The 14,318-nt window shown below is 41.7% G+C and overlaps 1 protein-coding gene across 2 annotated transcripts in view; it reads left to right on the top strand.

Annotated features, from left to right (window-relative positions):
* Positions 1-14,318, top strand: part of LOC122809207 (chloride channel protein ClC-Kb-like) — a 1,320,353-nt gene that overhangs the window by 231,903 nt on the left and 1,074,132 nt on the right. The window lies entirely within an intron of this gene.

Here is a 14,318-nt window from a genome sequence, read left to right as displayed (position 1 = left end):
GTTTGTCTTTTGGCTTTTCCCGGTTAGGGGGCGCCACAGCGGAACTCCGGTCTGCTAATGATTTGCAGTAGATTTTCACTGTGCTGAGTTGCCAGCTCAATGCCCAACCTTCAACGAAGGCACGCCCATTCACGCATGTCTTTCGGAATGCCACTCGACCCACGGGGAGGACATGCAGTATATGTTTAAACTAGGTGTTTTAATACACAATGCAACTTTCAAAGATTTTCATTCTGAGTAATGTAGCAGTATCAAACAAAAAGTAAGGGAGTATAAGAAACTGGTATGCCTTTGACTATTCAAACAAAAAATTTTAGTCATTGCTTCCATACACTGTGTGCATAATCTGCAAGCATTACTTGATTTAGCTGATGTCAGTCCTAGTAGATAAAGGGTGCTCACAGAACAGGCAGAAGTACCAGGATGAGTGATCAGGAGGAAATGCTTTAGTTAATATACATTCTGCTCTATTATTGTGAATCTGACATTAATTACAAGAGCTGTCCTTCTAATCATAGGACAGCTTGCTGTGTAGTAGTTAGTCATCTCGCCTCACTAACTATAATGTCCGTTTATTGAGTGACAACTTGCAACATTAAACATCAAGGATAGAGGGGAACCACTCTATATAGTGTTAGGACTATTTCCTTTTTCCTATTTTCATGTTGTCTTGTACTTGCTATATGTATGTAGCAGAGGTCATGGAGACACTGTTCCCATCTTGAAGAGTATGGTGCGGACTTGTCCCTCTGCAAAATCAGTTTTACCAAGATTTCCTGTGTAGAAATGAAATGGATGGAGATCACTGAGTTGGTACCCTTGACAACATATCTAGTGATTTAGATGAGTTCTGTGAATGTTTAACAGCTGAGACGTGATGCATTGAAGTACGATTTGTCTGCCAGCAAGAAAATGGACAAGGCATGTGTCTTGGACTCAGAACTGTTAGCTTTTGGAGATTGTTGTTAGATATTAAAGTACTTGGTCTGTATGTACAAATCTTCAGTTAGTGAAAATTCTTAATGGGCCAGATTAAACAAAGTTTGCAGAAGCTATTTGCAGACAGTGCAGCATGCTGAAGGAAATCTTCAGTGCACCAGCTATGGATGTAATTTCAGAAAACATGTTGAAAGCACTCCATCTACGTAATATTCAGTGTAGGATAATTATGGATTCAGTGCACACCCATCTGATTCAAAAACACATTGGGTGCACCCAATGCAACCTAAATGCAACAAACTACAACTCTGACTTTCTTTCCCAAATCCTCAGCATATGCTATACAGCCCACAAGGAATGGAAGCTACTACCATGGATTCTGCCACATTCCATACCAATACCAAAAAAAAAAGAATAATGCACCCTGTAGTTAATGAACTGCAACAGGCTGCAGTGATCCAAGCCATAAATGAGGATGTGGCTGTGCAACTTAGAAGGCAGACAGCTACAGTCAGAGCAAGACCACAACTAAACCAGTTGTCAGACCAGCAAATAATTGATAGGCACTGGCCAAACAGACAACTGGTGCAAGCTGTCTGCAACCTGTGTGCCCCACACACATCTATGTGGACCCTGCGAGGAAACCCCATCCCCCTTGAAACCAAGTTTGTCTCAGTCTGGGTGCACTTGCATCTTAGACATTCCAGAGACACATTGGGGATGCTGTGGGGGTGTCACAGACAGCTGCCAGCTGTATCCTGCCAAAATTCCTGGCTGTAATGTACAGTGATGTGGAAGACTGCGTACACTTTCCATCCATTCCCATGTAGTACAGAACTGTAGTACACCAGTTTCACAGCATTGCGAACTTCCCCCATGTACTCAGTGTAATAAATTGTACACACATACCTATCAAGACAGTAATACATCCTGAAGCAGACCAATACATAATCAGAAAGGGATGACCATCCATAAACTGCCAAGTTGTGGGTGCAGCTGATGGAAGCATAACAGACATCATGGCAATAAACCCAGGAAGTGTTCATGATGTTTCCGTTTGGAGGGAAAGTGGGCTGAGGGTTTCATTCCGGCAAGGAGAAATACCTGAGTGACTGCTAGTGGGTAAGTACAGGAACACAGCTATAATGTAAGTTGAGGATACCCCTTCCAACAATATACATGCTGTCCAAATGTGTGTGTTTACTCTCCACAACATGTGACTGTGGTTATCCACTTGAGCCATGGCTAATGGCTTCATACTGTGAATCACTCAACCCTGCAGAAGGAAAGCTACAATAGAGCTCATGCAACATCCATAATGACCATAGCGTGGTGTGTTTGGTGTAGTGAAAGCTAGGTTCAGATGTCTGGACACATCCAAGGTGCGCTGCAATACACACCTGAGAAAGCAGCAAAGATGATAATGTTGTGTGCCATGCTCTACAACATGATAACTAGAGCACATGGTGGCCTTTCAGCTGCAGGAGTAAGTGAACTACCCCAAGAACCCCAGATGTCTGAATATGACATCTTGCAGGTATCAGAGGAGCTGCAGGAAGATACAGGGGGCAGAAGACACAGGCATAGGCAACATAGGGTGTGACCACAAGTGCAGCCCCAGGCAATACAACAGTGTCTGACCCACAACTTTGAGTTATGACAATCTGAATGCACAAGTTAAACACTGATGTTCAGGTGTTACCCCATCACAGCAGCATGGACTGTATCTAATGGCTATTACCCACTAGATGTAGACACTGAGTATCAGATATAACTCCAAAATAATAACATTATGAACATATGCAAATCTATTGCAAAAGGGATCATAAACTCAGGGCACAAATGACACAGGTATGCATACAGACTCAGATTGTTGTATTACTGTTTGATACACAATAAGGGGCACTCATCAGTGCAACACAGTCCTATCTCTTCACTATAAGAAGCTGCAAACACATAAACAATGCAAGACACAATGCAGAATTGTGAATATCATAAGCCAAATACATCACTATAAAGTATGGCTAAAGTAATGCAAGAAATGGAGTCAGATATGTTTATTAAAATTGTTGGCCTCACATGGCAGACCTGTCAACAAACATAGACAGATTACATATTGTCAGTGTTCTGCACAGCAGTCATCATTGCAATGGGGTGAAACTGACACTACTGGACAGTGTGGATCAATTGTCTGTATTCCTCTAATGCAGTCTAGGGCATCCATGCAAACAGCTCACACCATGGTCTGGACTTTAACTACCACGTATGGAAACACTTGGTCCAGGTTGCTCCACTGAGGAGTCCGATGGGGTTACACCAGCATGTGTTGGTGAAGGAACATGACTGCAACTTGACTGTCCAGTTGTGACTGTCAAGCCCACAGCAAATGGGCCAGCAGTAGACGTGTGTACACATTGGAGCATAGACATTGATGCATGGTGGACAAGGTTGGTTCTGCTGAGACCAGGCATTCCTCTCAGCAAAGTCATGCGTATCCACACCAAATGTCCTCGATAAAAGCAAAAAACGCTAAAATACCACTCACCCTCAATGCAGCTAAGATAAAGGCAAAACCAGCCTGAATTAAATCAGCATATAAAACATTTAATAAAATCAGTAAAGGTTTAGCGCTTTCACTCGCATCACACGAGCTTCATCAGAACAGTTACAAATTCAAGTCAATCCATTTAAATATCAAAATTGGCGCCAAAAAATAAAATCAACTCTTAAAGCAGTATTACAAATTCATTGCATAAATATGCTGTAACAGTTGACAGTTTCTATCCTGTTTACTACTATAAGTGTAACATTTTAATAAATATGTATCAATAAATCTGATGTTCAAATGAAAATAACACTATTAAATATAATATTAAATAACACATTTAGCTTCTCAACATTAATACAGGTTTCACAGAGATATAGTCGTTAATACCTGGTGCAGTCATAGCATCAGTAAATAACTGCCACCAGTATTCCCTATATGCCAGCAAGTTCTTAGTATTTCCACCCCTAGGGTCTATTGCTATGACATCCAAAATAGCAAATTTAAAATAATGCTAAGTCAGGACAGGCAGAACCCTGCTTGGACTGTGGCAATGCTGTAGTACTGTAGAGGTCAGGGATTCTACTGACTATGCCACAGACAGCATACTTTCATTCTGAGCAGCCAATGATGCCATTACCTCACTGTGTCTGCTCTCATGTCCTTCATGCAGCACACCCAGATTGTGTATAACATGATCCGTGGCACAGGCAAGTGCATGGATGTCAGATCCATGAGATTGATGGGAATGTTCATTTGCCTGTAGGAGTAGATGGACACTCTCTGACACCTGCCCATGGACACCCTCTGACACCTACCCATGTACACCACCTGCATGCCTACATCTACTGCGATGGCTAGTATCAGTGTGTTTTAGGGAGCTGCCAACATCAGCAGCAGTCTCAAATTGGGTCTGTTGTTCACTAGCCTCATCTTGCCCACTATCTAATATCTCCTCATTATTAGAATAGATGGACAAGTTTCCCTCCACATTTAAGGCTACAGCTACATCAACATGACCATCACAATCTTGTCCAGACTGTATCAGCATGTCACTGTCCTGTGTGCCAGGGGCCATGCTAACATAATGAGACATTGTGATCACTGGACAGACTAATGGAGGATACAGGCAGTTGATGTGCTAAAAGAAGAGACAGATGACACAGATCAGGACAATGTGCTTACATCACATGCTGGATATCATTAAAGACATATAACACATATATCTCACTGCAATGTTACAGATAATAATGACTTGCCATGAGACTTTGTCTGTGTATTTGCCACAAAACCTACAACAGGGAGTTGAAAATTAGGTTACATAGCAAACATACATGACATATGTAATGAATACAAACATAATACACATCTGACATGTCCTTCTCAAAAGATGGTGCTGTAGAAAAGAGATGAACTTCAACTACTGTAGGGAAAAAAGTTAGCATTATTCATCACATCTTTGTCTGCATGAACTATTCAAACAACATTAAAACATACAGTAGGTTGTACACAGACACACCACTGTTTGTGCACTTAATGAGGATGCAGTTTGGACTAGGGATGGGTAGAAGGACAGTGTTAGTGGAGGACAACAACAGGAATAACAGTAATGACATGTATAAAAGAGAGGTTTAGAAAGCTGTACATTTAATTTCAAAACTGTACCCAGTAAGCAGACATCCCAAATGTTCAAAAAGACCAGAAAAATTTAATAGGGCCCTGTTACAGAAGGCTACAGACTAGGTTCTCCCAATGGAAGACAATACCTCTGAACTGTACATATTTTTGCAGAATGCCCTGATTTATGGCTCATATTTTTGGTCTATTCCTCATAAAATGTTGGTTTTCTGGCAAATCGTTGGCAAAGCACTGGAAACTGAAGTTAAAAATAATGACAGGCATTTGAGTTTCAGACTTTATACCCTTTACAAAATGCATGCTAATGCAAAACCTGAGGAACATTATATGTTTGTAAGACAATATTTAAAAATTGCCCCTATTTTTGTGCCTATGTCCCCCCATTATTTATAGCTTTGTCCAGATTTCTTCATCTAAGAGCTTCAGAGGTATGGTGGAAGAGTCCACAGGCATCTACTCAAGGCTTTTCTTCATACCAGGAAAGGACAGACCCCGGAGGTCCACTCTAGACCTCTACAGGATAAACAAGTTTCTAAAGGTTCCCAAAATGAGAATGTTGAGACTCTGCTACTCCTTCTTATTCCACTGGCACTGATAGTGACTCTGGATGTAAAGGATGCATACCTACATACACCCACTCACAGTTATCACATGTGCTTTCTCATATTCATAGTGGGGACTACCACTATCAGTTTATTTCCTTGCCCTTTGATGTTGCTACTGCTGCCCAAGTATTTATAAAGTGTCTAGCTCTAGTAATTGCTTATTGCCTGACCCTGGGCATTTATATCTCTTATTACTTGAATGCTTACCTGATCCAGGGCCAGGTACATGGAGGAATTACCGACGATGCTGTCTTACACCTTTCAATGTTTTCAGAGACTGGGCTTTTCTGAATGTACCAGAAACAAACTTGACCCAGAGCAGGTCAATAATGTTCATAGGAGTCTTACTAGGCACTATAAAACTGAAGGTGCTTCTGCCACAGATGAAAACAATCCCCCTTTGCTTTTTTCAGAACCAAGGCATTGCAAAACCTTGTCCCCATGTGTAAGTTGTTAAGGATACTGGGCTCCTTGACATCAGTTATTCTAACGGTGCCCCTGCAGATTATGTATGAGAATTACAGTGGTGCCTAAAGTATAGATGGAGACAGGACATGGGACCTCTGGAAGCTCCTACTATAATACACCCTCAGATTAAGAAATAGTTGGAAAGATGGTCTTAACAAGTAGACAGCTTAACTTTCAAATCAGACGTTAGCCAAAGATGCCTTGGGGATTGCGGGGAATGGTGTCTCACTATAGACCTTAGAGTCCAAAATTCTGAGGCTCCAATTATTCAAGGAGGAATATAAACTTGAAAAAGTAATCTTGGCTTTCAAAGGTTTCAAGAAAGTCTGGAAGCCATTAGCTCTTTATGCACATATAAACAATATCTTGGCATGTGGTACATAAGCAAAGGAGGGGCATCATTCTTACCTTATAAGCAAGCTGGTCATGGAGGCTTGAAAAGAAGTCTTTAAAGCCCAGATAATCCTGAAGCTGACCTGCAGTATCTGTTGACAATACACCTTATCAGATCAGTTGAGCATGATGACTGCAAACATATGTGGATGATAAACAGGGTCATCTTTCTAGACTTTCCTCAGAAGAAGGGTACACCAGACGTTTCTGCTTCTCCATACTGCAGCCACTTTCAAATATTGTGCTCCAGAGTACCAAGCACAAGCTTGGGCAGTGAATGTCTTATTCTTGATTGGGCAGGAGTGTTTCTGTATGTATTCCCTTCCATGCCTTTACTCCTCAGGATAATTCAGAGAATAAGAGAGTGTTTCTATGTTCAGGATTCAGTGCTACATTTATGAGACAGGTAATTAATTACATCACAGATTGCACAGATGGATAAGGAGAAATTAAACACTGACAAAATAAGTGGCAAAAAGTTTGTTATAAAGTGTCTACAAACTAGCACAGTTATGGTAATTGATTAGTTCTGCTAATCTGTTATAAAATATTCATAAGCAATCACAGTGAAATCAGTACCTGAGCTGGCAGGAACAGGGTCCCTGTCTGTCAACGACAAAGCTTCTGTTTGCATAGATCCTGTTTGTTATATCAACCGAGTCAGGCAGAGAGCTTCAGTCGGGCATAGGTGTATACAAATGATCCTGAACAGTTTGCTCATGTAGACATTTAAGTGTATATCCTTTCTTCTAGAATCAAAACATTCTGATCACGCTGCATATTTTTTCCTCATATCTGGTACATAACTTTTCATTTTTTCACACACAAACTAAATGCTGGCAAGAAAGCAATAATGACTTCAGACACAGACATTTGTTTTCAAGGCTGTTTCAGTTATCTAACTACTGGTCTCGGTATGTTCTGTAATTAGTTCCCTTCTCTATGTATCATGAAACTCAGTGTAGACATAACTCAATAATTCTGCTCTAGTGTTAATAAGACTCAGTATTATAGAACTAGATTCTGCAGGGTTAACTTTAACTATAAAAATGCCTGCAGTATTAGCTTAGAATGCAATGCAAAATCATATATATGAGTGCTGTAGCATCACACATATTCATACTCTGATTATGAGGGACTCAAACCATATACAGAGACAAAGGTTGTAGGCCTCCACACTCCATCCACTGTATTGGGACAGTGATGCAGATTATGAATTCAGAGAATATGTTGCTTCAAGCTTCTGTGTATTTTGTTTACATTCTGCTTACTTTGCAATATAAACAACATTGTAAAATGCACAATAAATAAATATATAAAATATCATTATTACATAATGAAATAGTATTGCTGCAGCTGTACAGTCTATTTATGAAGTGCCTCTCAAATGATGCAGCTGCTTTTCAAACAAGGGTGATAACTTGGTGAAACCATTAGCAAACAGGAATAAATGTGGAGCATGTTTGCTATATCTTGCCCAGTCTGCTACCTTGGTGTATATGTCCATATAATTAAAGTGGCAATTGTCTCTGCTTTGTTCATTGCTTAAAAACAGCAGTAACCAAGTCTCTGTTTAAAATTATTCTCTGCTGTCATGCCCATTTCACCTTTGTGTCTTTGCCTAAGTGTCCACATTGGTTTTGCACTCACTTTGCTATTTCTGATTCCATGGATTTCTCTCCGGTGTTTCTTACCGACAGTATTTTATCCCCTTGCTAGTTGTGCTTCCTTTCATTTGTGGTAGAAGGAAAATGGGCAGCTATGTGTCCCACTTGTGTTTTACATTGTTGGAACTTTCCCCATGTTTTTTTGCCAGTCTTCAAAACCACCCCATAAGGGCTTACGATGACTTTTTCAATTTTGTTGCTACCATACAGATAACCAGATTGTTAGTCCGCTATATGCAACCCAGTTGTCACTGTAAATTTAAGCGTCTTCTTCGGGCAGCAAATTATTGATGGCTAATACTGTTGCATGTAGTTCAACTTGATTCGTGGATCCTACAGAACCTTCATTGTGCAATATGGTCTCTGTTTGTGGCAATATGTCACAAATGTCTGTATTCTTCCATTCATGCTGAATTTAGCAAAACCTTCCTCTTTATCTGCTGTGGTAAGCTGAAAAAATGAAAGTTATTATAGCAATAACCCACGCCTGGGTGTGGGTAATGCGGGATTTACCCACGGTTGGCGTGGTTTGGTCCCGAGGGCGTTGCCCTCGGGACCAAACAAAGACAACCGTGGTAATCTCGCATTACCCACACCCAGAAGTGGGTTATTGCTATTATACTATGACATTATTTAAGAAAATAAATAATTACTTTTCTTAAATAATGGCATTGTATAATGCCTCTTTGCTGCCCTTCCGCAGCTGTCTGGTATCCGCGGCAGTTCTGATGTACTGCACATGCCTAGGCAGTACATCAGAGCTGTGGCCAAAAGCAACGGAGAAAGCAAGATCTCCATTGCTTTTTTACTGTTTCGCTATGTTAAATGGGTTTAACATAGCGAGACAGCTTTAAAATAAGCAACGGAGATATCCGTTGCTTTTTTTAAACCTGTGTCGCTATGTTAAACTCTTTTAACATAGCGAGACAGTGTGTTTTAAAAGAGACTTATACTAATGGAAAAAGTCCGGGCGACCGGACCTTTTCCCATTAGTATAAGTCGATTTACAACGTGCACGCTGGCCAATCAGCGTGCACGTTTTGGAATATTAATGGGGGGGTCATGGTTTAATTGGATATAGGAGACTTCAATACTTTCTAATGCTCTTTCTCACCAGCATCTGTATCTTCCAAATTAACAAGTGCAGATAAATGATGTTTCATTTGGGACACTCCAGGCACAACACTAACTCATTCTTTAGATACAATTGCCATTCCTACATTGTCAAATTGTGGAAGGCAAGTGTTTTTATCATGATATCATCACGTAAACACCCCTGGATAGTGCATTTAACCTTTACGGTCATTGTTTACTATTTTGTTATTCCTTCACTATGAAGCAGAACAGTACACATAGTTAACACATACTGCTATATGGGGCTATATTGTACTTGTGCTCCAGTAAATCTTTTTGACTTAAATCCCACTGGTCACTTCTGGTTGATATAGTCTTTTTGCAAAAGCTCCCAGCACATTATATTGTTTTGAATAATCACTTTGAGAATGAATGGTTAATGAAGGTCTACTAGACTCAGTCCTGCACTTTGTCATAGGATTGTCTTCACTTCATTCATAGGTTCATAGGTTCATACTAGGCTATCTGCCCGAGGGCATTTACAAGCCTAGCCCATAGTTTTGTGGCTTACGCCACCCCTTTAGTATGGGGAACTATACCCATTATTTTGCTGTGCCTCTGTTGAGCAGTGACACTGAGGTAATCCCTGGGGTATATCTGCGATCTCCCATCCATTGGTCAAGATTTATCTTGAACAAGGCCAGCGAGGTGCTCTGCCTCACATATACCGGGATTTTATTCCACAGCATAGGGAGTCTTTGGGTGATGAATCTATCCCTCCAGCACGTCCTATTAATAGCCGTGTCGAGGTTTAAGTCTCCCGCCCTTGTGACTCTGACAGATCTAGATTTTTGAGGTGAAGCATATTCATCAAATCTGGGTTTGACATGGCCTTGTATGTTAGGCAAAGGTCACCTCTGAGCAAGCGGTGGCGACTGAATAGAGCTGGAGTTCTTTCAGTCGGGCAGCATAGGACAGATGTTTGAGACCCTTTATCCTTTTGGTGAGGAACTTTTGTGGCCTCTCCAGCTGCTGCAAGTGTCGGGTCAGATACATTCGAATGGGGCATTGTACTCAATCATTGGTCTGATGAGTGATGAGTATAGGGAGACTATGACCTCCCTTGATCTAGATGAGAATCCCTTCATGATAAGGTGGGCAATGTAGAAGGTCTTCCTAACTACTTTAGCTACATGGGTGTCGAATGACAGACTACTATCAACCTGGGTCCCCAGGTCCCTGATAACTTCTTCTGTGCTCAGTGGATTGCCACCTATTTGGTAGCTAGGGGTAACCTTGTTTTTCCGAAGGGTATGACTATGCATTTTTTGGCATTTAACTTTAGGCCATGGCTCTGGCACCAGTTATCCGTTTCTGTGAGACCCTTCTGAAGGATATCTGTGTCAGATGTGTTTTCTACTATGGCACCCAGTTTGCAGTCATCTGCAAACTTTGTCAACCATAACCCTCCTGTGTTTGCTTGTACTTCGGAAAAGTAGATGCCAAACAAGAGTGGGCCCAGGACTGAGCCCTGTGGTACACCACTTGTGACAGGCTTTGAGTCTGACATGGCGCCAGCAACTCTGACCCTGTGGGTTCTGTCACTCAGCCAGTTTGCAACCCATCTTGTGATGTATGGGTTAACATTTAAGCTGATGAGTTTTTCAATGATACCCGAGTGGGGTATTGTATCGAAGGCCTTCGCCAGATCGAGGTAGGCTGTATGGACTGCCTTTCCTCATCAATGGCTTTGGTGACTGTTTCAAAAGTCAACCAAGTTTAGAAGGCATGATCTGCCTTTGACAAAGCCAAACTGGGATGGATCCAAAGTCTGCAAATTCCTATGTCTTTATTTATGAGGTCCATTATGATCCTCTCCATGGCTTTGCAGATAAGGCTTGTCAAGCTAATGGGCGGTAATTTCCAGGGTCGGTGGAGGCACCGCCTTTGTGAAGTGGGACCACAGTTGCAGTGCGCCACTCCTGGGTACGTATCCAGAGGTAAGACTATGATTAAACAGCTGTCCTAGCTGTGGGTTTAATTCCTCGTTGAGTTCGTGGAGCACACAGCCGGGGACACCATCAGTTCCCATGGATGCTGTGTTTTTTGCTTTGTAGAGGGCAGTTCTCATTTGGGTATTGGAGATGATTGGGTGGTTGCTATCTCTTGGTATAGATATCTCTCCTTTTGGGGAGGGGAGAAGTTTGCACTGAACCTGTCAGCCAGTATGTTGGCAATGTCTGTAGGATCAGTAATCATCACATCATTTTGAACTAGTTCTGAGCATATCTGGGAGTTTCCTCCCAGGTTTCTAACATAGCTAAAGAAGGCCTTATGATTGTCTTTTGAGTCTTTAGCTATTTTTCTCTCAAAATTTGCTTTGGATGATTTTATGAGAGCTCTTAGTTTTTACTTATAGTGATCAAGGGTGTCTTACCTTTTAAGGATTTTGCTCTATCTTGTAGTAGCTTCCTCCTTTGTTGTAGAGTTTGTTTATGGCTGGGGTCCACCAGACTGGACGCTTGCCTTTGGTACAAAGAGTCTTTGTTTTGCTTGGGATTGCCTTATCCATGCAGTCCTGCAGGTGCTGGTAGAAGGCATTTGTAAGTGATTCAGTGGCTTGAGTACTGTTTTCTGCCTGCTCTGGGGCCTTAAAGGGGACCACACTAGTCTTTAGAAGTGTGAAGTCGGCTTTAGAAGTTCTTTACTGTGGTCTTTTATTTCAGGTGGGGTGGGATGAGGACCTCCAGCGAGATTAGTTTGTGATCTGATCTCACCAGTGAGGGGTATACTTCCGGTGTTGAACATTGTGCTCCCATGTTCGTGATGATGAGATCAAGTATGTTTTCTCCTCTTGTGGGGATGGTGACTAGTTGTTCCATGGCATTTGAGTTTATGAATTCCAGGAACTTTTGGGCTAGGGTGTTTGGGCTTGAGTAGTGTTCCCAGTCTATATTAGGGTAATTGAAGTCACCTAGTATGATGGTGTTTGGTGATACATTTATCCCCTCTAGTGTTTTCAGGAATACGTTTATCTGCTTTGGAATACGTTTATCTGCTTTGGACTCCATTTAAAATTAGTCTTTTGCTGTGTTCTGTGGTAGATGGGGCAGAACATCAGTCCAAGACAGAGCACAAATGCTCCTAGGATGCTTGTGCCCGTTTTACTTTTGGTACAGCAATCATCTGTACGTGCTCTGTTGCTTCAGCTGGCACTTCTCTTTTGGTTCATTCCATATCCTTGCAAGAAATTTCCCAAAGTTCCTTGTTTTGTTTTAATTTTATTTATAGCCCATTCATTTCAAAGATGGTATATTTTAGTTTGCAGTGCAGCTTCCACATCAGTCGCTTTTTCAAACAGCTGTTTAGCTTAATCCCTTGCTATCAGTCCATGAAAGAGGATGGGGCTGTGTACATATCTTTAGGGTAGCACTTGAAAGGTACACAGTCCACCATTCCATGTAAAAGAAAATTAAGCTTTGCTTTCCTCTGCTATTGGAAATGAGAGGAAAACATTTAAGTCCAAAAATTCATGATATGGTCAAGCTACTGAAGATAAATTTTCCACAGTGGTCTCATAGGTTCATAGGTAGGTACTAGGCTATCGGCCCTAGGGCCTATACAAGCTCAGCCAAAAAGGTACCCCGGCTTTTGCCACCCAAAAAAATAATTTTCCTGTGCCACTGTTGAGCAGATCCACAGAGGTGATCCCCGGGGTGAATTTCCTATTTTCCATCCAATCATCAAGATTTTTCTTGAAGAGTGCTAATGAGGAGCTTTGCTTGATATAGATAGGTAGTTTATTCCAGAGTATGGGAAGTCTCTGGGGCAGGAATCTATCCCTCCAGCATGTTCTGTTTATTGTGGTGACAAGGTTTAGGTCCCTAGAGCGTGTAGCTCGGAGGGATTGGGATTTCTTTAAGTGGAGCATGTCCAACAGCTCTGGGTCTGACATAGCTTTGTATGTTAAGCAGAGATCACCTCTGAGTAGGTGATATGTGACAGAGTAAAACTGGATTTTTTTGAGACGGTTTACGTAGGGCATCTGTTTGAGGCCGGTAATCCTCTTTGTGAGGCATTTCTGTGGCCTTTCCAGTTGTTGTAGATGTCTTGTGAGGTACATACCAAAAGGGGTGTTGTACTCTATAATGGGTCTAATGAGTGATGAGGAGAGGGGGACAATGACCTCTTTTTTTCTGGATGAGAAACCTTTTGTGATGAGGTGTGCCACGTAGAAGGATTTCCTGACTACTGTGGCGATGTGATTATCAAAGGAGAGACTACAGTCCACCTGTGTCCCAAGGTCTCTTATCACACTTTCGGTGTTAAGTATACTACCGCCTATGTTGTAGTTCATGGGTACAGAGTTTTTACCAAAGGGGATGACAATGCACTTTTTGGCACTGAGCTTGAGGCCATAGCCTTGACACCAGGCATCCATCTCAGTGAGGCCCTTTTGTAGAATGTCCACATTGTTAGGAGTTTTGATTATGGCTCCTAGTTTGCAGTCATCTGCGAACTTCGTTAGTCAAAGACCTTCTGTGTTAGCCTGTACTTCAGAGAAGTAGATACCAAACAGGAGAGGAATCAGGACTGAACCCTGTAGTACTCCACTTGTCACTGGTCTGAAGTCAGATTTGGAGTCTGCTACTTTCACAGTGTGGATTCTGTCAGTGAGCCATTTGGCAACCCATCTTGTGACATAGGGATTTATACCTAGTTTAGTGAATTTATCTATAATTCCAGAGTAGGAGATGGTGTCAAAAGACTTGGCAAGATCTAGATAGGCTGTGTGAACCACCTTACCCTTGTCTATGGCTTTGGTGACTGCTTCAAAGAAGTCTATCAGGTTTAGGAGACATGATCTGCCTTTCAGAAACCCAAACTGGGTGGGATCCAGAGTTTGGAGATTACCAATGCTTTGTTTATAAGTTCCATGATGATACGTTCCATGGCCTTGCAGACCAGGCTCGTTAGGCTAATGGGGCG

Source organism: Protopterus annectens, chromosome 8.part0 (assembly GCF_019279795.1).
Source record: "Protopterus annectens isolate FY-2018-M chromosome 8.part0, PAN1.0, whole genome shotgun sequence".
In the NCBI taxonomy this organism is placed as follows: domain Eukaryota; kingdom Metazoa; phylum Chordata; order Ceratodontiformes; family Protopteridae; genus Protopterus; species Protopterus annectens.
Note: the sequence above shows the minus strand (reverse complement) of the source record. Positions and strands in the feature narration are given on the sequence as shown.